This window comes from Panicum virgatum, chromosome 2K, assembly GCF_016808335.1.
Source record: "Panicum virgatum strain AP13 chromosome 2K, P.virgatum_v5, whole genome shotgun sequence".
NCBI classification, from domain to species: Eukaryota; Viridiplantae; Streptophyta; class Magnoliopsida; order Poales; family Poaceae; genus Panicum; species Panicum virgatum.
Window position 1 is genome coordinate 30,808,335 of NC_053137.1, and position 25,711 is coordinate 30,834,045.

Sequence of the window (25,711 nt, forward strand, 5' to 3'; positions counted from 1 at the left end):
GCTCAATACTTTGTTTCGGTTCACTCTCACTCCAAGAGGGGGTGATTCTGACAACATATCTCATAGGGCCAAGAATTTGCTTGCTCAGATGGCTCCAGGAAAGCCCAAGTTTGCTGTTATGGAGTTTATTTGGAATGAAATCTTGGAATGCTCATATGACTCTATAGGTGCTTGTCATTATGCTCCGTATATCTTTCATATGATCAAGACAGTGACACAGCTCAACATCTTGCATAGTAATCTTCATGCACCATATCGTACAAGCAAGGGCAAGATTGAGCAAGCACTTCATATTGGCATTCACAGCACTGGGATTGATCCTTTGGGAGACTTTTTGGGTGTCTATCCATCTTCTTTTGCTCCCGGTGCTCCTGGTGCTTCATCTTCTTGGGCTGCTTCCTCATCTCCTCCTGCAAGTCCTTCTACTTCTAGGAGACACAGGGCCTCCAAGGCCAAGAAAAGCAAGTTGACTATTATTGCTGAAGGAGTATTTACTTGTTTCATCATGTGTCACCAAAATGAGCAGGAGATGCGCGAGCATAGGAGGTACTTGGATGAGGAACTCCTCAAGTTGGAGAGGAGGCAAAAGGAAACCTCCTAGAGTCGACAATCCATGGGATGACTTTATGCCACCACAAAATCCTCTTGGTGATGATGATGTTGAGCTTGACTTTGGCGATCAAGAGATTCCGGGTGGTGATGATGAAGAAGAAGAAGCGGGAGGTGATGATGATGAGACCGAGTCCGATGGATATGGTGATGGTGACAATGATGAGTAGCTTCCTTTTTGGCGCTTGATGCCAAAAGGGGAGTGAATTTGGTGCTTGGAGACCCCCACATCTATCTTTATCGCTTATCATTTTTAATTCTTGTATGGACATGTAAGGAACTATGTGTTGGTGTTATGTGTGGTGTGTGCCACGTGAACCATTTTAATTTGTAAGACCTATTTGCTAGTGTGGTTGAACCTGTTATCTATCTATCGTGTGACGGCTACAGATGATGTAATATTATTTCTCACTTTATTTGTGTGTTGATCTTATCATATGCATCATGGATTGTGACATTCTAGGTGTTTAAAAGTCAATCAAAATACAAAGGAAACAATTAGTTGAATTAAAGAGAGCAAACAAGTCTTAAATGACAACAAAACATAAAGGAAACTCAAATTCAAATATTGGGTTCATTTTTGTAAGGGCAAATAAGAAACGTTCCAACTATATTTTATGTCCAAATCACCAGACCAAAAGATTGTACACAAAATTCTGGTACAATTAGTAACATGTGCTTAAATGGAAGTGGGCCCAAATTCAGCCCAATTAAACAAATCAAATTGAAGCCTTTTTATGGAGTATTTGAATCTTTTAATTTAACTCACAAACTGTTGCTTAGATGAAAAGTGCCTGAAACTAAAGTTGTAGATCTCGAAAAATTAAACAAAAATGGTATTCAAAAGTTTTTCATTTGAGGCCTAGAAGAGGGAGAAATTTTGAGTGTTGTAAACTGAATACAGAACTTTGAGTTATTTACGGTTCTGCCCCTATCTCTATCTCTCTCCTTCCACTCACTCTCTCTCGGCGCACACCCGACGGCACCGCACGCCGCCGGCGTCCACTAGACCGGGTCCGGCCAGGCGTGCGCACGGCCAAGTGCACCACGCGCCCCTGGTTTTGGGCAAAACCAGGCCGCCCTGGCAGCTCCTTCGCGCGGCACGCGTCCAGGACGACGCCGTGAGCCGCCACGACACCCCGGCTCCACCACCTCGCCGCCGAGCGCTCAGGCACCAAATCGACCTCCCCAAGCAGCTCCAAACCTTCGCCTCTAAGCCTCCTCCCCTATATATATATAGAACCCAGGGCCTCACCATTGTGCGTGAGCCCGTTTTCCCCTTCCGCCGTCCGCCATTGCTCCGGCGAGCTCGAGCTCGTCGTGGCCAGGCCACCCCAGCCCCACATTGCCTCAACCAACCCTAGCATCGCCTTCCTTGTCACTCGGTGGTGCTCAAGAGCTCGAAACCCGACGCCCAGAACCACCGGAGCCCCCTCGCCGGCGTCGACCGCGCCCTACCTCAGCCCCTCGCCGCCGACGAGCCACTTTCCGACTGCCCTGACCTCGATTCCTAGCACCAAAAGGTGTGCATGGCTTCCCTCTAGCTTTTTCTCCACCTAGCCCCCACCACCGGCGACCATCCTCACCGGGAAATGCCATGCCGCCCATCCTATGTTACCGGCCGGGGACTTCCCCTGAGAAGACACAAAAATCCAGGGGCTAAAACGTGAATGTTACATGAACTTTCTAGATTCAAATCAGTGAACTTTGAAAATGTGTAACAAATTGTAGAAAAATGGTAAAAATGCAAACCCAAATGTTTTGGAATCCTTGAAATGAAATATACAAGATTGTCCACAGATCCCTAGACGAATTCTATATATTTTTAGCTCTAGGAAATATGCAAAGATAAATAGTTTTTATTTGTTCTAGGTGTTGTGCTCAGTAACTTCATGTGATTTTTGGCTAGATGATGTCTTGCAATTCTACTAGTATCTGGTAAAAATTTGATTACATTTTGACATCCATAACCAAGTCAAAGTTCCAAGATTCCTAGATCTACTAGTATTGCTCATGTATTAAAGATGGTAGAAATAATGAGGTTCTGTGTATGAAACTTTTTCCTTGTGTGCATATCACTAAAACCTTAGTGTTGCAGAAGTTTGAGAAATTTTTAGGTCTGTTTAACTATATATTTGATTTAATGCTTGTTAAGTAGTCTTTAATTATGATAAATAGTTTCCTTGCTTATAAAAGTCTGGAAAAATTTGTGGAACTTCAACCTGGTCATATATTCATGTTTGAAAAATTTAAGATACATAAATACTATAGAACTTTTTGTACTGATTAGTTTTACTATATGTGGTGTAATTTTGTCGAATTTATTACTTTTGTTTTATTCTTACAAATATTCTGGAATAATTAAAGTATGTTTAGGATCATGTGTAGACTTCTCTGTAAAAATTTGAGCTTCAAAACGGTTGTAGTTTGATCTGTGGAAATTCATCTTCTTTAAAACATGATCTGTTTTGAGTATTTTTCATGGATTCATGCCTTACTGTTTTTAGCTGAAATTTTTACTGCAAGTTGCTGATTAGATGTACTACCTTGTATAAATTTTGTAGAACCAGAAACTGTTCCTAGCTTATGAGTTGGAATAGTCATATTACTTCATGTATTTTAACTCGCATTAAAAACCGCCACCCAGTTCATTTCATGAAGAAAAGTTAAGATTAGAACTACTCTATAAACGATTGCCCAATAAATAAAGTTAACTAAGATCACCACAACAAACCATCTTTTGTTGGACTACAACTTTATAATGAAGGAAAGAAATGTGTTTGTATCATGTTGTAATAAAATTCATTGTCGCATTCATATAGAAACTGCCAATCTCGCTGACGGTACCTACGAGCTGGTGCCAACGCACGAGCTCGACACCGCTGATGCACAAGTGAACGCCCTTGAGCTGATCCAAGCCCCGAACCAAAGTTCGGAAGAGCCCAAGGCTAGCAGTGCCTAGGAAGGCAAGCCCCGGTGCATCTAATGCCTATTATTTTTAATCTATGCAATCTATGTTGTACTATTATTTATTGTGCATTTACGTTCAAGCGTTGGATGAAACCATAGGTGCATGATCCTAGGTACCCATGTTTTGAATACTAGAGGATAAGCTCGACTAGATACTCTGCTAACTAGGTCCGGTAAAAGTCGAGTAGTCTTACTACTCGCGAGATTATAGGATCTGACTGTTTTACCACATACTGCAAATATAAGGCTTATAGACGGGATCATGGGACCCCGTCGTAGAGAGAAAAATGGATAAGGTCGCAGTGTGTGGTACAAGTTGTTAAGCATTTGAAAGTACTAACCACATACCGAGGAATATGGTAATCGGTAAGCTCTAGTACCTGATTGGACCGGCGAGTGGAACGATCATGTATCCTCTTCTGAACTTGTTCAGGGTGGTCACGCCACGCGACTACTAGAGTAGACTTACTCTGTAGTCATGGGGGATGACCTGGATCCACGGACTAGAAAGAAAGAGGAAAAGTTATGTGGGTGACTTGGTTCCCATACATGTGTGTTAGGTTCCCCTGGCCAGGTTAACAAACTCGATTCGAATCATCCGCCTCTCACGGCATGAGACTGCTTAACACTTCTGCTACATAGAGTAACAAGTGGAAGATGATGTTGATGAATTTTTATGGTTGATTAATGGTTTCCAACATGGATGATTAGAGATAGATGCTTATCTAGAATGGTTAATTGAACTAGAATTATGAAATCTAAAATTTGAAAAGTAAGGATCTACTACTTGTTGCTTTTTCGGCAAAACAAACCCCTCCAGCTAAAAAGTCTTGCATGTCTAGTTAAGTGGACTAAGTTATATCCGTTGACGGGTTAGCCTTGCTGAGGATTAGTATACTCAGCCTTGCTTGTGGCTTTGTTTTCAGGTGACAACTTTGAGGATATGATCGCTGGTTTAACTTACCCTTGTACTCTACCTCCGGATTGGTCTATGGAGTGGGGGGGATCCTCAGCTGGTGCTGACGCTTCTCCTTCCGAGTGATGTCTCGTATGGGCTTTATCGAAATGTCATGTTATCGTTAGTTATCGCGTTTTTACCTTCCGCTGAATAGATGAACTCTAAGGGACTGTTGTACATAAGACTTCTGTAGTACTACTGTCTTTACTTTTAGAACTGGTTTGTAATAATTTTAAATTCCGCTGCAAGACTCTGTGATGTATGAAATGCGTGTTGTTGTACTCTCCGGACTCGCCTTCGTGTGAGGTTTGCTTATTTGATTCCGGTTTTTCGTGGCTTTAATCGAGATTTTACTCGAGGAACCGCCGAGGTATGTGCGAGTTGGATCAGAGTTGACTTTGCAACGATGGTTAGTGCACTAATCCAATTTATTTTGGGTGGTTCTGCCACACGGATATATTCTCGCACTAAAACACATGTTTGCAATGCTTTACGGGGAGTTCACTTAAATATGTGTATTGACATTTGAGGCCACTTTGAGATATTCATGCACATATTTAGGGGGAGCTCTCCTATCTCTTGATTTACATTTCATACATCTTATTCCTCCCTTTGTGAGCTAAAATTGGTATTGTCATCAATCACCAAAAAGGGGGAGACTGAAAGTGCATCTAGGCCCCTAAATTGATTTTGGTGATTCTTGACAATCACAATTTGGGATATGATGCTTTCAATAAGATGTGTGCAGGAATAAATGAAAATAATCAAGAAGAAGGTGAAAGGAAGGCCCCCAATTCAAATTCGTTATTTGGTGGATTCTATCGGAGTTTTAATTCTAATTTTCGGTTTAAAATTGAGTATAGGACCACCGTACTATCAATGGGGACGCTTTTAATTGATCTAGGTCGTTAAAGTGCTTAATTTGAGATGACTTACACCTTGAGAGACACGTTTTTCACTCACAAATCACTTGTGCACAAAAGTTTCTGCACAGGATCGGATGATCCGGCCCTAGGCCAGATGATCCGTCCCTATCAGCCGGTTTGCCTCTGGACAAGGACGGATGATCCGGCCCTGGTAGTTGGTGTGCGTCCAAACCTCTCTATCCAAGCTCGGATGATCCGGCCTACGCCCAGATCATCCGGACCTGGAACTTTCTGAGTGCCTGGTAGTCTCTAGACAAATCCGGATGATCTAACCCTATGTCGGATGATCCGAACATGGGAGTTTTCGAGTGTGTTATTAGCCTATTCTGTTACCCGTCCGGATGATCCATGGTTACCCCGGAAGATCCGAAACCCACAGAAAACACACATAACGGTCACCTGCGGGGGTGGGGATATATAAATACCCCCTCATTTACTCCTCTCTGCCCTCACGACCAACCTAGCTCCAAAAGCATTCATTCCTCCACTCTCCTCCATCCAAAAGCTTGATTCTTGCAAGGATTCACCTAGAGATTGAGAGGAAGTGAGATTTGTGGGTTGGTGTGTGAGCACTTCGTGAGCTAGCACTTGTTCATCTCAAGAAGCACTTGAAGCAATCTTTGATTCGTCGATTCGCATTTGTTACTCTTGGAGCTTTGCTCCTAGACGGTTAGAGGTACCAGTGAGCTCCCATTCCTTTATGGTTGAGCCTCTGGAAGTTTGTATTACCCTTACTCTTCGTGAGAACAAATAGTAAGTGACTCAATCCTCCTACTTTGTTGATTAGGCAAGGAAAAAGGGTTATAGGGCAACCCTGCTCTTTGTGAGCACCTCAACGGAGACGTAACTCCTTCGTGGAGTGAACTTCGGGATAAATCTTGTGTCTCCTTTACTTTTGTTGTTCATATTGTTCTTTATATTGTTCTTGATCTTGTTTTGACCTGATCTACTTTTTAGTACCATATCTCTTGTGTAGAACTTGCTCATAGGCTTATTTACTTCATTTGTCAACTTTGTATTCGAAGGGAATCGTCAAAAGCTAAGTAGATTTCAAATCTCGTACAAGATTCTTTCTTGCTGTCGGATCATTCGACCCTACGCAGGATCATCCGGGGTTGAGAAGGACCAGAAGAACTGACGTAAGGCCAGATCATCCGAACCTGACGTTTTCCTGCCATGTTTTTCAGGAAATTTTTTATACAGGCCTATTCACCCCACCCCCCCCATCTAGGCCTAGTGTCGATCCTTTTATATTTCCGCAGGTAAGGCGGCGAATGGAGATATATAGACTAGTTGATGAACTTAATCTAGACTTTACATTCATTTGCACAAATAGGGGTAAGATGGATAACATGGTAAGAGGTAGTGTGACACACACACACACAAACTACCTTCAAGATAAATAAACAAAAGAAATGCTATAGGCCGGGAGCAAGGCAGAAGCTAGAGCTCGAGTCAGATGTGCTAGGCTAGCTATATCTATGCTATCTTATGGTTCGATTGTCAGAGATTAAACTACAAAACCGGGAGACCGCTATCTAAGAAACGGGAGGAGCCCGCACACCCAGGTGGCTTTATGTACCTCCTACCCCCCAATCTGAATGTAGAGGATTACTAGGGCTCGAACAGGGCTGTCACCACCTGCCGGCTACCTCTACAAACCATGGGGAAGGTTGACATCTAGCAACACTTAGCTAATCTAGACACCGTATCTACACTAGTAAGCGATACTCTAGTATCTCGCGCGGAGCCCCCACCCTCCGGATGGACAGACATCATACTAGAGAAAACATATGAATACTGGACATGTCGATAGAGTTCTAAGGCCAATATGTTAACCATTGCAAGCACAGGGCGATCACTCAATGCAAGCATCAAGTGATAACGCAACCAATCACGAAGCATATATCCGATAACTCAGAACATACTTCAAGTAGATATCAGTTACCATAGTCTAATTCTATTACAAACGAACGAATATTACAAGAGAGAACTAGAGGCGAACCCATACCAGAACTCCCAAGCAACTCCGGGGACTCGATGACTCCGAGACTTCTCCTAAACTCCACTAAGCCTATAGACTAAGCAAGAATGCTTAAGATGAGAGGTGAGTGGTGTGTGTGTGTGTTCTAATCTCTACCCCCTTGTACTTATAGGAGGGAGCCACGGCCTCTTCCTGCAGGAACCGCCATGGGGAGTCAATGACACGTTGCCACGTCGAAGGTTTGAGGCGGTGGGTCCATTGGGCTATCGGCCGACCAGGGTGGTCGGCCGACCACTCAATGGCGCCAACCACCCCCAACTTCCTTCTGCTGGGCTTGTTTGGGCCTCCTCTTATCCAAAAGTTGAGGCACGGCTTGTCTTAACTGTATTTCCCTCGGTTCTAGGGCTACACTTGGTCCATTTGAGCCTGATTCCTCGCTCTGATATTTTCTATGATTTTATGTGGGGCCAAAGTGTGCTTGCAACTTGCAGATTAGCACAAAAACACAGCTTGCATATTCTAGAAGGTAAAGTGTGGTTTAGGGGTTTATTCAGATAAAGATTCATGTAAGAATTGCAAACTCTCATAATTTTTTGATCAAATTGACGCTTGGAAATGATCGTTAGTGAGTGTCAACACTTCCTGGTGCGCCCCGACGGCGGCGGGGCGGGGCGCCTCTGGTAGGCGTCGTGCCCCTCCCGTGAAGTCGATGTGGAGCGGCTCGTCCGGCAAGCGGCGTGCCCCTCCCCATTCGCAGGTGGCAGGACCGGATCCGGTGGCATTGGGGCCGGATCCAGCAGCGGCGGGCTGCTGCAGCCGCAGGAGGAGGCAACGGTGGGATCCAGTGGTGGACCCCCACTGTCCGCCCCAGGCAGACATGCCCTTCCCCATTCGCGTCCGGTGGCATTTTCCTGAAAGATAAAACAGAAATATTTTCAGCATTTAAAGAGTGGAAGGTTATGATTGAGAATAAAATTGAAAAGACAGTTAAAAATCTTCGTACTGATAATAGGATGAAATTCTATTCTAAAGAATTTAATGCATATTGTAAATTTGAAGGCCTTGTTAGATACTATACTATTCCTTATACCTCCAACAAAATGGTGTAGTTGAACATATGAACAGAACTATCATCTCTAAGGCCCGTTGCATGCTGTCTAATGCTATTTTGCATAGACATTTTTGGGCCGAAGCTGCTTCCACTGCTTGCTATCTTATTAATCGTTCACCAAATATTGCTATTGATTAAAAAAACTTCAATTGAGGTATGGCCTGTTCTCTAGCTGATTATTCGCAATTGAAAGTTTTTGGTTGTACTCCTTATGCTCATGTTGTTAATGGTAAATTGGAGTCTAGAGCTATTAAGTGCATCTTTCTTGGTTGTAAATCTGGTGTTCAAGGCTACAAGTTGTGGACTACACAAACTTAGAAGGTTGCAATTAGCAGGAATATTATCTTTAATGAGTCTGTTATGTTACCTGACAACCTATCTATTGATGCTCCTGTTGGGAAATCAAGTATGCAGGTGGGGCATTTTCTTGATATTGATAATACACCAGATAATGATAGTGCTACTGCTCAAGATGCATCTATCATTGATGATTCACAAATTGTTGTTGATTCATCTGCTGTTGCGCATTCTTCTCCAATTGTGCAGCATCCAGTACATTCTATTGCAGCTAATAGAGCCAGAAGGGCTCTGTTGACGGCCGTTATTTCACATTTAGACCGTCAACTTCTCAGGAATAAATTGAGCTTTACACCATGTTCCGTACATATTTATCTTATTTCTAACTAGTGCAATAAGTTTTGGGTGAGTTGTGGTTGCAGAAACATGTGGTAGAAATTTGAGCCAAAACGGGAAAAAATTCAGGCCGGCCGGCCTAGGCCAGGCTGACCGGCATATCACCTGTGGAGTTTCATCACGAAACTTTGCCAAAGTGATCCTGAGCACAAATCCAAGCCAATCCAATTTGGATCCGTCCAAAATTCACAAACAGGGACCGAAAGGCTTGAGCAATGGAAGGTTGGGTCCACATTCAGTGTCCAAACTCAGTTTCAAGACCCAAACCGATTTGATCAAGAATGTGCAACCATTGATTGATGCATCGGTGAAATGGAGGGCCGAGATGAGCCAAACCCAGGCCGGCCAGCCTATCTGTGGCAGAACCATTTTGAACTATACCAGTTTTAGTGCATTAAACATTTAAACGCACTTCAACTAGTATAATCAATGATCCTTCGGGTAGAATCCCGATATAGCCACTCGATATCGGATCGTAATACAAGTATACATCTCGCAAGAAGGCGAGTCAGAGATACAACAAGTCCACAATATTTTACAACACATAGATAGGGAGTATAATTTACATCAAAGTCTCAAAGCTAGCAAGCCGAAGCTTTAGCTTTTACAGTTTTATTTCAAAGGAAAGGGTTTCACATAAACCAACTATAAGAAAAGAGTTCTGCAGCGGAAAGTAAAACATGACTATGTACAGACATCGTAGGGGTGATGTCATGGTAAGCCCGAACATGACATCATTCATCATAACCATGGCTGGTGGATGGTTCCCATTCCATCGTCCAGCCAGTAGGTAAACCACTAGGCCAAGTTGAGCTAGAGTTTTGGTCATCGGAAAGCATTCCTGAAAACATTATCAAAAGCAAGTCCGAGTATACTAATACTCAGCAAGACTGACCCGTTTAAGGGTATAACATAGCCCTTTAACTAGACATGAGAGGTTTGTGATGGCTCTGGAGTTTCTTTTGCTGAAAAGCAACAATGAGTAGATCCTTAAGGCTAAATTTTAGCTTTCAGATTCTAGTTGTATTAACCATTCTAGGTATGCACCTATCTACACAAACATAGTAGAGCAATTATTGACATCCAACAAGATTAAGTACCATGAATGTTTCACTTCTTACTCCATGTGGCAAAGGGATCAAGCAGTCTCAATTTCTGCGAGAAACGGACGATTCTAAATCGAATTTCCAACCTTGCAAGGGTAAACCTAACACACACACTTGGAGCACTGACGAGTCACTCCCAAGCAACCGTTTGCTTCTCATTTCGGTTCATGGATCAGTGCCACTCTCCCCGACTACAGAGAACCGCTCTTCTCTGCACCCGTGGTTTGTTTTGCAACATAAAATAAACTTTAGTTATAGATTAACTTCCTATCTCTAAGAGAGAGTGGGGGTATGTCCACTTGCCGGGCCGAGGAGTTACTAGGCTTGCCGTGTACCATATTTACGGCATGTGGCTAGTTCTTTCAAATGCTTAACCACCGCTACTACACACTGCGGCCTTATCAAGTTCATTAACACAGACGGACTTCAACAAATCTGTCCATGATCCTTATAGTGATTGCAGGAGGTAAACAATCAATTCCTATAAGCTCGCGAGTGACCGGTGCATAATCCTATTAGCATAGCATCTAACTCGGACTCAAAACTAGTGTTCAAACAGTAGGTACCTAAGATTATGCAACTAGGGTTTTCAATCAACTCCAATAACTTAAATGCACAAGTAAATAAATAACTATAAGTTGCATAATTTGAAATAATAGGATTATGCACCGGGGCTTGCCTGCAGAGGTGTCTGTAGGGTCAGTAATATGTGGCTCTTCTGAACCAAAGTTCAGGGCTTCAGTTAAATCGACAACGTTGGCCTGAGCTTCAGAAGAAAAATCCCCGTCTGGCTCCTGGGTGAGCTCGTAAGTGCCGTCTGCTAGCGGGGTGACTTCTATATGAAATGCAAAAGTTGAAAATATAGTGAGGTGCTTGAGTATAGCTTTCCTTCACTATATAGTTAAAGTAAATAGGGTGAAACTTCATAACATGAAAAAGGTTTTTTAAAAAAATCCATGAAAAGGGTTTGTTTTAAATCTTTAAAGATACAAATTAACTAAAGGAAGATAATTTTGAAAATAGAGGTTATAGATTACTAAAGGATGTGGAAAAAAATTTTATAGAGCTTGACATACTCAAAGGAGCATAAGGTCATAATCTCACAAGAAATTTAATTTTGGAACATTAGATATAAACAAAAAGGACTATAAACAAATCCAATTTTTAGAATTAAATACACAAAGTTTCAGCAAAACTTCACAACATCAAACTTGTAGAGCTTTTTACAAAGAGTAAAACAAAATTTGTTTGGTATTTTTTTGATTTTTTTACAATTTCCTAGAATTTTTCAAAGTTCACTGAAAATAAAATAAAAGGGAAAGGATCTTTTGCAAAGGGGACCCTAGAAAGATTGCAATCCCTTGCAATCAGGTCCCTGGCCGGTTTTGGGAAGGGAGACAGGGGATTGCTGGCCAGATTCCAGCGACGGCGATCGCTGGCGGCGAGGGCCAGGGGGTCAGGGAGCAAGAGGAACTCAGGGCGAACCTATTGACGTGCTTGGGGGGCCAGAGAAAGTGGATGGAAGGGGTTGGTCGGCGTTGAGGCGGAGCACGGCGGCGGGGTGAGCGGCGACGGGAGCGTTCCGGCAATGGATTGGCGACGAGAAGGGGCGGGTGAGCTTCGCAGGCTCAAGATGAAGCTCACTAGGGGGTTTGTGGAGGTCGGGGTGGAGTGGAGGTGATGGATCGAGGGCTCGCCGGAGTGTAGGTAGGGTGCGGCGGTGTGTGTGTGTGCCGGCGAGGGTCTGGTCGGGGCTATTTATAGCCCGGGGAGGGAGAGGATGAGCACAAGAAGTGTCTGGGGATCGTGTTTGGCAGGAGGAGAAGGGGAAATCAGTGACGGCACTAGGCTCACTATGGCGGCCGGCGATGTGGTGGGCGGCGGCGGCGTGGCGGGCATGCTGGGGGCCAGCAGAGGTGGTGGAGAGGTGTGTAGGCCCAGTGCGCGGCGCGTGGAGGCGGTGGAGATGTCAAACCGGGGTAGGGGCGGCTTCCCGCGGCGGGGAAACCACGGCGGCGGCGGCGCAGCACAGCTCCCAACCGTCGGGAGGTTGAAGATGAAGTGAAGGATGTTTTTGTAATTTCAGAAAAGTGCAAGGGTCTGTTTGTAAAATAAAGTTTCCAGTCGATCTAGGGCTTAAATGAAAAAGTTCCCAAAATGAAAGTTGTTCAGTTTTTCAAGACCTTCAACTTTTAAGTTGTGCAAATTTTCACTAGAGCAAAGGATTTTGAAATATTTTCAAAAGTTTGAAAGAGTTTGAATTAAATAAGGAAAATACCTTTTTGGTAGCAAAATTCAATGAATTTAGGGCTTATTTGCAACAAAGCTGCTAAAGTAATGATTACTAGCATATTTGCAAGAAAGCCCTTCATAAATTTGAAAATACTTCCTATGTTAAAACTTTTTGCAAAAAGGGACTAGTAATTTTGTATAATTACATATATGCCCTCAATTTGTATTGAAATTTTTTGACTATCACACAAGGATAAATACACAAAATGCACACATAAACTTAGGTTCTAATAGCTAGACACCTGAAGTGTCACACTATCAATCACATGCTTTGGACCCAATCCTTTTCCACCGACCTCTAGTAGCCAATCCAAGCCGTCAACAAAAAGTCGGTGGCCAGATGGCGAAATCCATAGGTTGGCCACCTAAGGCAGGCCGTCGGCCCCACTTTTCAGCGTCTCGAGCTCAACTTCATGTGGAAGTTATATCAACCACCCTACTTTCTTACACCACACGCGTCGGCCTCATACCGACCTTGGAGCACTATAAATAGAGAGCAACACCCTCACTCTCAACACAAAAGGAGTTCTCTCTTCTCACTTTTACTTTCTAGAGTAGGTTAGGTAGTATGGGAGTTAGAGACGAGTTGAGCTTGTCTCGGAACTCCAGAGTTGTCATCAGAAGTCGGGTATAAGCTCTTGTATCTTTTCCTTTGACATTTATCAATATAAGTTATCTTCTTTATCTTTTCGAGTCAGCTTTACTTTCCGCATTTATTTATCTTCCCAAGTTATCTTGCTTGTGTGCAGAAGTAATTCTTCTAGCTTAGGCTTGTTATCTTTCTTGTTTATCGGTATCTTACCTTACGGATTTTCTCACCCGGACTAGGGGGCTCAATTCAATTCCCTAGGTTGAATGGGATTTCTCATGAACGCTATTGACGGTCTATATTGACTAGTTTTGATCGTCAAATCCTGCAGAAGAATCATTTATAATGTGGGATAAATGCAAGGATAGATTTATTTATTAAAATATTCCACAGATGTTGGTTTGAGAATGTGTGTAGGTAATTTCGAGCCAAAAATGCAGCAAAGTGGTGAGGCATGATCCAGGACATGACGTTTCGACGAATCAGAGCGGGACATGTGTCATCACATGGATTGGAGGGCCCACCAAAGAAAGAAACCGACATAACAAAAGTCACTCCACGTGCCAATGACAAGTGGGCCCAGAAGACAACCCGCAAGGACAAGGGGGAGGTCGGTTGGCCCCGCAGGGTGGTCGACCGACCACCCTAGTCGGCCGACGGTCCAGTGGGACCCACCGCCTCCAGCTTCCACTTGGCACTCCCTTGTTGGCTCCTTAGGGAGTAGCTGCAAATGGCCAGCTAAACCCCAGTGGCTCCCCCTATATATGAGAGGGGGGAGGGTGCAAATGGAGACACAACACACTCATCTTTATCCTCTTCTTCTTCTTTGGAGCATGAGAGCTCAACTCCTAGGTGATTTAGGCAGACTAGGTGTGTCAGAAAATAGGGAGAGAGTGAGGAGGAGTCGTGGGAAGTGCCGGGCTTGTCGGCACTCTTCTCCACTTGTACCTCAACAGATTCTTATTTGGTTGTAAGTGTTCGAGACTTCCTTATTTAGAATTAGAGTTTAATTGCAAGTTTTAGCTTCTGCTTTTTACTGGATTGAGTGTTTGCTTAGAGTAAAAACTGATCCTAGCTTAAGACTCTCAATAGAGACAGTTAATCTTTGCCAGGGTTAGGATTAGTACGGAATAGCGTAGACTCTAGGCTAGACTTTATGACTTGGTTGTTTTGTATGCCCACGGTTTGTAGAGGTAGCCGGCAGGTGGTGACAGCCTGGTCCGTTGCCTAGTAATCCTCCATGTTTGATTACAAAACTGAGCGCAATTACCGGAGTGTCTGGCTTATTTAAGTCAAGGCGACCCAATAGCCCAAAGTTTGAGGCGAAGTCATTTCTTCCTATAAGCATAGATTCTCTGGCTTATTTAATCGGTGTAGCTTGGACCCGATTTACCTTATTGGTTCAATCAAACCCTGACTTGTCATTACCCGAGAATTTATTGCTCTAGCATTTTTATGCTAGTCTTGACAAGGAAACTGCACACCATCTCGATCTCACTTCTGGAGGATCTTTCACTCATCTTACCCCAACCGAAGGTAGAGAAGTCCTTAATGGAATTTTGGGCAGAACTTCCTTCGTTTGTATCCACGAGCCAACTCCAGCAGAACCCGAGATGCATGAAGAGGAAGCTTCAGAGATCGAATCAGACGCTTGTCTTTTATGCACTCATGCAGGAGTTGATAGCTTGCTCTGATGGCCGGGGTATGTATCTTGAAGCTTGAAGTCTGTTTTACATGCATTTCTGCCCGAATTCCAATATAGCAATATTTTCAAGAGGAAATGTGGAATTGGCTCTTTCTGGATAGCATAAGCAGGCATGAGACTTTATTCTCATGATTTTAGGCTCAAGATGATGCTTGAAATGAGACATTATTGAGCGTCAACAAGATCTCTCACACTTAGTAATTTTCTTGTCCTCGAGTAAAGGCTAGAAATAAGGCGGACCCAACTTCCATATAATATTGTACCTGTGTTGGTGTTTTACCGGCAAGCTCTCTGAGGTATAGCCCGAGGAGATTGATTGTAGGTAGGGACTCAACGAGATCAGAATGCAATGGTGCAAGGAACACAAAGATTTAGACAGGTTCGGGCCGCCGGAGCGTAATACCCAACGTCTTGTGTGGTGGTTTGTATTCCTTAGGTGTTGTTCGATGTTTTGAGGGGGGTCCCTGTCCGCCCTTATATATCCTGGGGGACAGGGTTACATGGAAAGTTCTAGCCGAGTACCAGCACAGTCCTACTTCGAGTAGGTCGGGTAGTTTCCTTGTACTCCAGCAAGTTCTACTGCTGTACGAGTAGTTACAAAGGGGTAAGGGGTAATTCATGTCGTCCCCCTTACCCTAGAATATTCCACGCCTGTGAGCAGTCCCGTTGTCCCGGGTCTTACAAGCCCCTGAGCTCTTCGTAGTCGAGTTCTGCAGGCATCGAGTTCTTCTGAAGGCGTTGTGTCGAGTACTTTGAGTGCTTCTTGAATCCATAGTCCTGGCGTGTAGCGCTTCGAGCGCTTTCGGAGTTTTGCTACCTAGGCTTGGAGTCCATCGAGTGCTTCGAGTAGTCTTCTAAGTACTTTCCTTGGCTGCGTCGAGGCTATGAGGTGCTCAAGCCCTGAATTTTTCCTTATATATGGTGCATGATGTACTTGCGCTCCATATGGATTAGCCCCCGAGCCTTAGGTTGAACCGAAGGATCAGGCTGAGGGTCATCTTTGTCTTCAAGGTCTTTCAAATCTTCATTTGAAATTCAAATCATCTTTGAAAAAAGTTGCCTTTTATGACACATATCCTGCAGCACCCGAGCCTTGACTTGAAATATCTTGATTTAGGGTTAAGGTTCCAAAATCGAGGCGTTCTTTTGGAGTGTGACCTTTGAACTTCCTCTGCTAATCTTATCGGCCTTCCTTGTTAGAGTTCCTCTTTTGTCTTCCAATCAATTCTTCAGCCCCCGAGCATATGCGCGAGAAGAGGCTTGTGACATTTCGGATGATGCTGAAGAAGTCCAAGCACCAGGGATCTAAGAAGGAGGCGACAATTGCTGATGGCTCGAGGAAAAGTAAGTTGTCGGAATCTGAGATCTTATCTCTTGTCAGTCATCGACTCCTTCATCCTAGGGCTATAGTTCAATGGCATTTGGTCGAGGGGCATGCCAGGCCATTTGAGAGGGTTGCCGAGGTTGTCATGTTTAAGGCATTTGTGTAGCGCGGATTGGCGATTCCGGTCTGCGATTTATTGTGGGGTCTTCTCTTTTTCTGGGGAATTCAACTTCACCATTTGACTCCAGATTCAATTCTCCATATTGCTATTTTTGTTCACTTGTGCGAGGTTTTCTTTGGAATCTACCCCCACTTCGATCTCTTTAAGAGTCTATTCTTTCTGAATCCGCATCCGAACTTCAGGAATGTTGCCACAATTTGTGGTGCCAATGTTGAGCTTCATCTTGAGATGGTGGGGAGGTACATTCCATATACTCCTCGTCGTTAGATTGGTGACTGGAAAGCCGAGTGGTTTTATATCGACAATCATGCGCCGACGCTTCCTGACAGAGTTCCTGGTCCGCCCAAGCGGTGTCATGAATGGTTTAACCACAGGTATATCAAGGTTCAGGAAGAGGAACTGTTGCAGAGGGTTGCTATTCTAAAGAATAAGGGAGTAACTAGTGCGACAGTTGTATTTTACTGGCATAGGAGGCAGATTCAACCTCTGCAGAAGCGTTGCCCTGCTGGATTCGAGTATATCGGCAGGGAAGATCCTTCAAGGTTTTCGTCAGAAAGAATTCATCCGGATGAAGCTATGGCACTTCTATATAGTATTTTCGAGGGAGTGGATTCTGAGCCAGAAATCCCTAAATCATACTATTATAAGAATTCGACAAATCCGGTAAATATCTGATCTCTCGAGTGGTTTATCCCTTTTCTGGTGCTTGTAGGTTGAATGTAGTTTGTCTTTGCAGGATGATTTGCATGTTTATCGAAGTGATGCCCCACTTCTAGAAGTTTCTCATCCGCTTCATGAGACCCCAAGTTCTTATCGACCATTCATTAATTCTCATTAGGATCCAGTTGATTTGGCTGAGTTGTAAGACGAGAGTTCTGATGAAGATACTACCCTTTCAAAAAATGTGAAGGGTAAAGCTGTCGATTACTTGGATCGGGAGGAGAGTCCCGAGCCCTAAGTTGGCACCAGTTGTCCTAGAAAACTGAGGACAACTGTGCGTAAGAGGAAGGCCAGTATTGATATCAAGTAACCAGTCGAGAAGTTTGATTCAGTTTCTTCAACGTAGTTGAGCTTGCTGTCTGATATCTTTGTTTCTGTTGTAGGTCTGGATCCCCGCCTAAGCAAAGGCGGGTAGTTGAGGAGGGTCCTGCTCCTGGTGCTGCTACTTCTGACGTGCAGAAGTATTCGAAGAAGATTGATGGGGCAGCAACTCAGCCTACGGAAGAAATCCCGACTGGTGAGCCGATCATACCGCCTTATAATGGTCCAAAGATTCTTCTGGTTGCTCGACTGCTTCATGAAGAGAGAATAGCAGGTGCGTCGGTAGACCTTGAAGAGGAGGGGGAGTCGAGTGATGACTTTGTGGATGAAATTATAGCATCCCCTCCTCATTTTGAATATTATCATGGCGAAGATCTCAAGGATGATCCGCAGTTAACACTTGGGAATATGAAGAAATTCCAAGCAAATGTTCATGAATTTTCCAAATTCTCTATGGTAAGTACTGGATTCGAGTACTTTTCCCTTCTATATGAGCCTGTGAACTTGAAGCTAATTGTAAATTGATATGCAGCAAATGGCCAATCGCTCGTATCTGAAGTCACAGAAATTGAAGGAGGCAACTGCGGATCTCCAAAATATTGAGAAGGAAAATGCTGCCTTGAAGAAAGACAAGGCGACACTCGAGCAAAAGGTTAAGATGTTGAAGGAAGTGATTCAGAAGAACCGAGGTAACTTCCTGTATTGTCTTGCTGTGGATCTCTCTTGATTGGTCGCCTAGGTGTTGATGTTCCTCTTATGTTATCAACAGATGGGACCGAGAGCCACCAAAGGGAGCTGTAGGAACTCAAGACGGCTGCTCAGGCTGTAGTCGATTTGGTCGATCCAGTCAAAGATTCCAGCAGTAACTTGATTGGTCGGCTGCAGAATGCTCCTCAGAAGATTGCCGGCTACTTGGCCGAGACTTCTAAAAATTATGTAGCGCAGGATCTGGGACTTGTTAAGTCCTATTGGCCTTCGGCGAAGATATCCCTTCTTGGTGATGGCATGTTTGCCAAATGTGATCATGGCCAATTCGTCAAATGTGTTGAGGAAGCTGAGCCTGTAGCTGATTAGATTGTAAAGATGATAGAACAGTAGGATGTACTGTATCTTCTGTTTGCCATGTAAATATGACATATTTGTGTACGAGATATCTAATTTTTCGGGAAACCTTGCTTGAGCAATAAGGAATCGCGAAGTGGATGTTTGTTATATCAACTCGTATAGACTTTAGAGAACTTGTCTCTAGGGCTGCGGAGAGCATGTCTCTTAGCCCCAACTACTCGATAGGCCATGCCTTTGACTTTGATTTAACAAAAAAAGATTGGTACTCGAGCTAGCCGAAGGAGTAACGACTCCTGAAGGAGGTAGAGAACTTGTCTCTAGGGCCGCGGAGAACATGTCTCTTAGCCCCAACTACTCGATAGGCCATGCCTTTGACTTTGACTTAACAAAGAAAGGTTGGTACTCGAGGTAGCCGAAGGAGTAACAACTCCTGAATGAGGTAGAGAACTTGTCTCTAGGGCCGCGGAGAACATGTCTCTTAGCCCGACTACTTGATAGGCCGTGACTTTGACTTAACAAAGAAATGTTGGTACTCGAGATAGCCGAAGGAGTAACAACTCCTGAAGGAGGTAGAGAACTTGTCTCTAGGGCCGCGGAGAACATGTCTCTTAGCCCCGACTACTCAATAGGCCGTGCCTTTGACTTTTACTTAACAAAGAAAGGTTGGTATTCGAGGTAGCCGTTTGGAGCCGAAGCTAACGGTTGCACTTGATCTGAATTCCAAAGAACTGTGTCTCTTTATTGAAATTTCAAATCTGGAAAAGTGCTTGCTAACAATCCTATGGATAGAACTTCCGCAAATGCTCGATGTTCCATGAGTTAGGGACTTCCAATCCGTCTGGCTATATCAATCGATAGGAGCCTGGTCCTGTGACTTTGGTGACGATGAAGGGTCCTTCCCATCATGAGTTGAGTTTGTGTATGTGACAATCCAGGTTTTAGGGGTTAACAATAAAATTTTTTGTGTTTATTTAAAAATTTAAACCATGATTTCTATAGCAAGGGTATTTTTATAATTTTGAAAAAGTACAGAGTTCTTTTTACAAATAGTTTTTTTTTGCAAAAGGCAAAATTTCAAAATTTATGAGGGGTTAAAATGCACATTTTGCTTTTCACTTTTACCCTCATAAAGAAATGTATTTATGCTTAGGGCTATCGTTGCAATTTTAAAACTTAAGTTGTGTTCTTTTGTAAATTAAAAGATTTGACGGATTTGAAAATATTTCAAAATCCTTTGATCTAGAGAAAATTTGCACAACATGAAAGTTGTAGGTCTTGAAAAACTGAACAACTTTCATTTTGGGCACTTTTTCATTTGAGCCCTAGATCAACATGAAATTTTCCTTTATAGTTTAGCCCCTGAACTTTTAGAAAATTACAAAATTACCCCGCCCACCTTCTTCTTCCTTCCTTCTATGTGAAACAGGGGCACCGCCGTCCGCCGTGGGATCCTGCACACCGGCTGCCTTGCGCCACCTCGACGCCCACGCGTCGCCTTGAAGCCCCCGCCACCTTTTTCTCCTCTTTGCTGTCCTTCCCTGCCCACACCACGCTGCTCAAGCACGCCACCTCGCTGGCCCGCCATGGCTCTGCCTCTCCGCCGTCGGTTTTATCCCCATGACGCACCTATCCTCTCCAGGAACACTCTCCCATGCTTATCCTCCACTCCCTGGCCTATATAAAGCCTAGGCTGGGCTCCTTCGCCGTTGTACACCATCGCCGCCCATCATCCCAACTCCGGCGAACTCGGTCCACCACCGATTCGTTGCCACAGAACCACTCCGACCCTCGTAACCCTCTAGCAAGCTTCACTGTGATCCCGCAAAGCTAGACCGCACCTCCTCCTTGCCTCTCCCCTATTGGAGCAACGCCGAGCATCTCCGCCGCCGTACCCTGCTCCTCGCCAGCGACCCACCTTCCGGCCATCCCGACCCCAATCCCGACACTACTAGATTTTAGGGCTAATGCCACAGAGTCTATGACAACAACACAGAATTTGTTGCATTATATAGGTGGTATTGCAACAATTTTGTATTTTTGTTGCAAATAAATGATGTTATAGCAACCAACTGAAATATAGTTGTGAGTAGCTCAAATTATTGCCACATTTATTTTTTGTTGTTATATTTTTTATTTTTGTTGCAATAAGTAAGGGTCATTGCCACAACAAAGTGGTTGCGAGTAGTAAACGATGTTGCTATAAATTTATTAAGTTGCATTAAACAACCACGTGTGTTGCAATACATTTGTTTATATTGCAACAAAAAAACTAATTGGTTGCATGAAAAGGATGCTCTTGGCACCGATTATAATTGTTTGTATACGCTAGTTCCATTTGTGGCAATAGATCAATGTATTGCAACTAAATAGATTACGTTGCCTCAAATATCGGTGGACCTAAAATAACAAACACCTGGGCCCAGGAACAAAATGATAGATAGACCAGGACTGTCGTTGGAACAAGGAGGCGTGCAATCATCGTGATCAAGGTCGACAGGACAGGCAAGCGGCAAGCAGGATCATTGGACTTCTAGCCACAATTTTGTGATGCTTTATCAAGGCAAGTAGGATCATCCGACTTCTCCTGAGCCACAATTTATGCTTTATCAATTTCATCGCAATTCGGCATAGAACACTGTGATGTATTAAGGAAATTCGTCACGCTTGTGAAACATAAAATTTTATCAATTTATGTTTGTTATATTGTCTATTCCCCTGTTACTTACGTGAAGCATAAAACCTGTTTTATGTATTAAGAAAATTCGTCACCCATGTGAAGCATAAGCCTTTATCAATTTATTTTTGTTTTATTGTCTCTTCACCTGTTGCTTATGTGAAGCATAAAACCTGTTTTATACTATCTCTTCCCTTTTGCTTAATGATGCTTGTTTCCCTTTATGTAGTTTTAATAATGAAAGAAATATTATTGGTCAAACTATAAATAGTAAAAGTCAAAGTTGTCAATTATTTTGAAACGGAGGTTAGTATTTTTTTAAAAAAAATATTTTAACCTTATTAGAGGTAGACACAGTTCAACTTGAAAATACCAAAAATATTCAAATATATTTGAAACTCCTTCATCACAACTTTGATGTTGTCTAGTACATTTCAAAAATATATTGACTATTTAAGATATCTTTTTTTAAGTTACTCCCTCCGTCCGATGAAGAGTGCAATTTTAGGCTTTTTCAAACATATTAGTGGTGGCGTGAAAAGACTCTCATGCCCTCAATTGTTTGCCACGTATGGTTAGTTTTGGCACGCAATTCAAATCTTACCACTTAAGTAGGCAGTAATTGAGATCCAATCTCTAAAATTGCACTCTTTTGCAGAATATTTTTCAAACTCAGAATTGCATTTTTTATGGGACAAAGAGAGTACTTCACATGAGTGTTTTTTTTAATAGAAAAGGAAAATGAAAACATTAAGCTGATACAAATATGGGCCGCTTTGCCTCAGCCTACCCGGCCCAATTATTCTTAACCATCCATCTTTGATCCCGGCTAGCATCGCACTCCCATGGTATAACATGAGCTGAAACCCTACCTCCTCTCCCACTCGTCCCGCTCCTCAAACTCCCGGCTCCCTGCGCCGCCTCCTCCGACTCCCCGTTCCCTGGCTGCCTTCCGCCCCCATGCACTACCGTTCCCTGGCTGCCCTTCTCCCCATACCCTCCCCTCCGGCTCCCAGCCATGGCGGCAGCGAGCGCCCGACCGTGGCCCATGGGAGGCTGCCAGGCGCAAGATCCGGCCGCCATGGACCCAGATTTGGCTGCAGCGGTGATGGGGGCGTGAAGAACGCGGCCGAGGTAGGTGCGGCATGGGGCGTGGCGGCTCCCGAGCAAGTCCCCCCCCAAACCCTAGCCCACCACTCTTCTCTCGCAGGCCACAGCAACGGTGCAAGCTCTAGTCTCCCTTGCGGGGGGCCGGCTTGTGCATCATGTGGCGGCGGCCTCACTGATTGGGATGTCGCGCGGCCTGGCACACGGCGCTGCAGCCCTCTTCGCAGCTTGGTGGCAGTGCGCCCGCTCTCCGTGAGCTGCGTCGAACTGGAGCTCGAGCTGCTCGTCACACGTGCACTCCAGCCTTGCCAGGCCGCATGGTATGCTTCTCGGTGTAATCTGAATCCTTGGATAATGGTTCTTTGTAAGAGAGCCAGTGCGTTTTCATGATCTGAATATCTACAAGTGTTTAGGTGGATCTTGCAGTTCCTATCACATTCAATTAAATTTGGCAGCTAGAATACATTCGTAATTTTGTTGGGCTTTTTGTTAGGATTTTTTTTCTTTGACAAGCTATTGTTTCCAACTATCTCTATCTTCATTCAGACACTGAAAGTTATATAAATGCTGCAGAACATAGAAATTCTTTGGGCAATCCAATCCTTAATCATGTTCTTTAGTTAGTTCATGTCGTGCGCTTAGACACTGACAAGAAAGTCATGGATTGTTGAGAAATTCATACGCTTTCTTTTTTCTTGCTGCTTCTACTGGGTGTCATGGATTGTTGCTGCTCGTATGCTCCTTGTAGCTGAAATTCCATACTACTACGTTTACTAGTCTGCTAGGAGGTTTGTTCGTTTTGTTAGCCCCCTCAAAGTCTGAACCCTGTTATCTCTGAAAGTTGAATTAGTAATGTAAATGTATACCTGTATCTAGCTAGATGCCTAGCGATTACATTTCATTGAACTTGCTAGCTAGGTTGTCATATTTGCAAAAAAAAAACAAATTAAAGCTTGCCTACATTTCATTGGACTCGCTAGCTAGTTTGGCATAAATTAATTTTAGTACCACTAATTTAACCTTGGTTTTACCTGAACGTTATTGGAAATTATCTAAACAAGTCGATATCTCATCTTCCAATATACTTGACCCTGAAGTGAATGTGTAATAATATCACCTTACAATTGGTACACGAATGAATAATGTATGATCTATTTCTTTGAACTCGCTGTCTTTTAAGACATCACTTGCCGTGTACTAACTGAATTGCAGCTACCTGTACCAATATGTCACAAAAGATTAGAAAATAATTGTTTAAGTGCACAAAATCACAGCTTTAGCGTGAAGAACATGACTTCTTTTGACACCACTAAGAACAATTTACAATTGTTTAAGTGCACAAAATCACAGCTTTACCGTGAAGCACATGACTTCTTTTTACACATTTTAGGCTACTGATTCTATGCTGTTGCGACTAGCAGGAAGGCATGTGGCATCTTTTCTTGGTTAAGCAGGATGAACTGTGATTTTGGCTTTCAAACTTTGCTATCAGTTAAAGATGAAACATTAAGTGCATAGAGGTTTCAGTTTTGTATGGATTGAACAGAACCATTGTCCTGTATGGTCAACTCCTAGTTGGCATACATACTTCACTTTATGCATTTTTTATATCCAACTTGCCATGAGCTTAGCACTATTGCTCTCATGTGATGTACATAACTAATATGATCATGTCAGAGCAGCTAATGCTTTATTCTAATGACTGAACAGAATTTTATTTGGTTGTGAATATATAATGAAATTTCCTAATGCGGATGAATTCGTTTATGCAGCAGGAACCTTCATCTTGAATGGATTATCACTTGGAAATCATCAACACAAGGAAGTGCAATGTTTCCTACCAATATTCCAAGAGTGGAGACAGTTGCACGCAAAACACCATCCTCTAAGGCCAAGCGAAGCCTTTCTCAAACCAACAAGCAATTTATTTCTCTACATAACTTGATGAATGCTGCTGTTAAACTTATACGGACTAGAAGCCAACAGGTATGAAATGCAAATCTGATTTCTATTCAATTTTTGCAAGTTTTCTATTCAAACTTGACGAATGCTGCTGCCATTAACTTGTATTTTACTCCTGAACAAGACAAAATTATCTTGCTGCTCGAAAAATTACCTGTCAATTGACATGTGTGTGTTGGCCTATCGATGTGCAACTCTGATGAGATGAGGATCCATAAAGAGTTCTCTGAAAGTTTTATCCAAGGGGAAGGAGAAGAAAAAGAATCATATAAGGGCATTGGTGAACCCGGCAGTGAAGGTGCAACAGGTGACAGTGATTCTATGAAGGATTTGGTTAAGTCACTAATCCATGGTACCATAAATGGAGATATCATAGGTACCGAAAAAGAAGAGCCGAATGAAAGTGCCAAGACATTCTTTAAATTATTAACAGAGGCGCAGAGGGAACTTTATCTAGGATGCAAGGAAGCTACTAAGGTATCTTTCATTGTCTGGCTATTTCAGATTAAGTGCATGTATGGTCTTGGTAACAGTGCATTAGAGGTTGTTCTTTGGCTGTTCTCGCTTGTTCTCCCTGAAGGTCATTGTGTTCCAGACACTTTGGAGAAGGTGCAAAAGGTAGTCCGTGATCTTGGACTGGACTACCAAAAGATGAAGTTATTCTTGAGACAACATATCTGCCTGACACTTGCTACTGAAATTTGCTATGCTTCTTTTTAATTCCGCAGGAAACTTAAACTTGAATGGATCACTCGGACTTGGAGTTGTGCTGCCATTGTGGATACAAGGAGTTATTAAATATCAAACAATGATTTCTATAGCCTACTTAGGATTTGGTTGTGTCCGCACAACACTTTCTTCAATTTGGATCTTATATTCGCCACTTTACAAATCTCATTTGTCATGAACTATTTTTAATTCATATAATGTACATGTACTGGACACGTATAATGATGGATTCTATTCATATTCATGCTGGTTGAGTTCTAAATTTTTTATAATTGTTTTCTTATTGGAAAAAGGTTCATTATTGAAAATATATCGAATGCTGCAAGTCATTGCCACAATTCTATTTTGTGTCGATACATCTTATTGCTACAAAAAATGACTGATGCTATAATAGTTAATAACATCAAACAATATGTTGTTGTGGCATCTTTTTTTGCTGCGAACTATCTTTTGGTTGCAAAAATAATTGTTGCTCCCATATATGTTTTTGTGGCAATATAATCTATTACAACAAACTAACTTCTGAAGCCATAGGATCAATTGCAATGTAATATATGTGTGGCAATATAATCTATCACAATGATGTTGGTCGTGGCCATATAATGTGTTGCCACTGTGGCAGTTTGTTGCACATCACAACTATAGCAATGCTTACTTGTGTGGCAATACATTGTGTTGCGGCCAT

At 43.1% G+C, this 25,711-nt stretch overlaps 1 long non-coding RNA gene across 2 annotated transcripts; it reads left to right on the forward strand.

The window, feature by feature from the left end:
• Nucleotides 1-22,089: 22,089 nt before the first annotated feature.
• Nucleotides 22,090-25,288, forward strand: LOC120673273. Of its 2 annotated transcripts, none has more exons than XR_005674603.1 (3): nt 22,090-22,655; nt 24,108-24,915; nt 25,026-25,288. It is a non-coding gene; the product is annotated as an uncharacterized LOC120673273 (long non-coding RNA). The 2 variants fall into 2 exon arrangements; XR_005674604.1 differs by having other exon boundaries at nt 22,094-22,655; nt 24,108-24,774.
• Nucleotides 25,289-25,711: the final 423 nt, after the last annotated feature.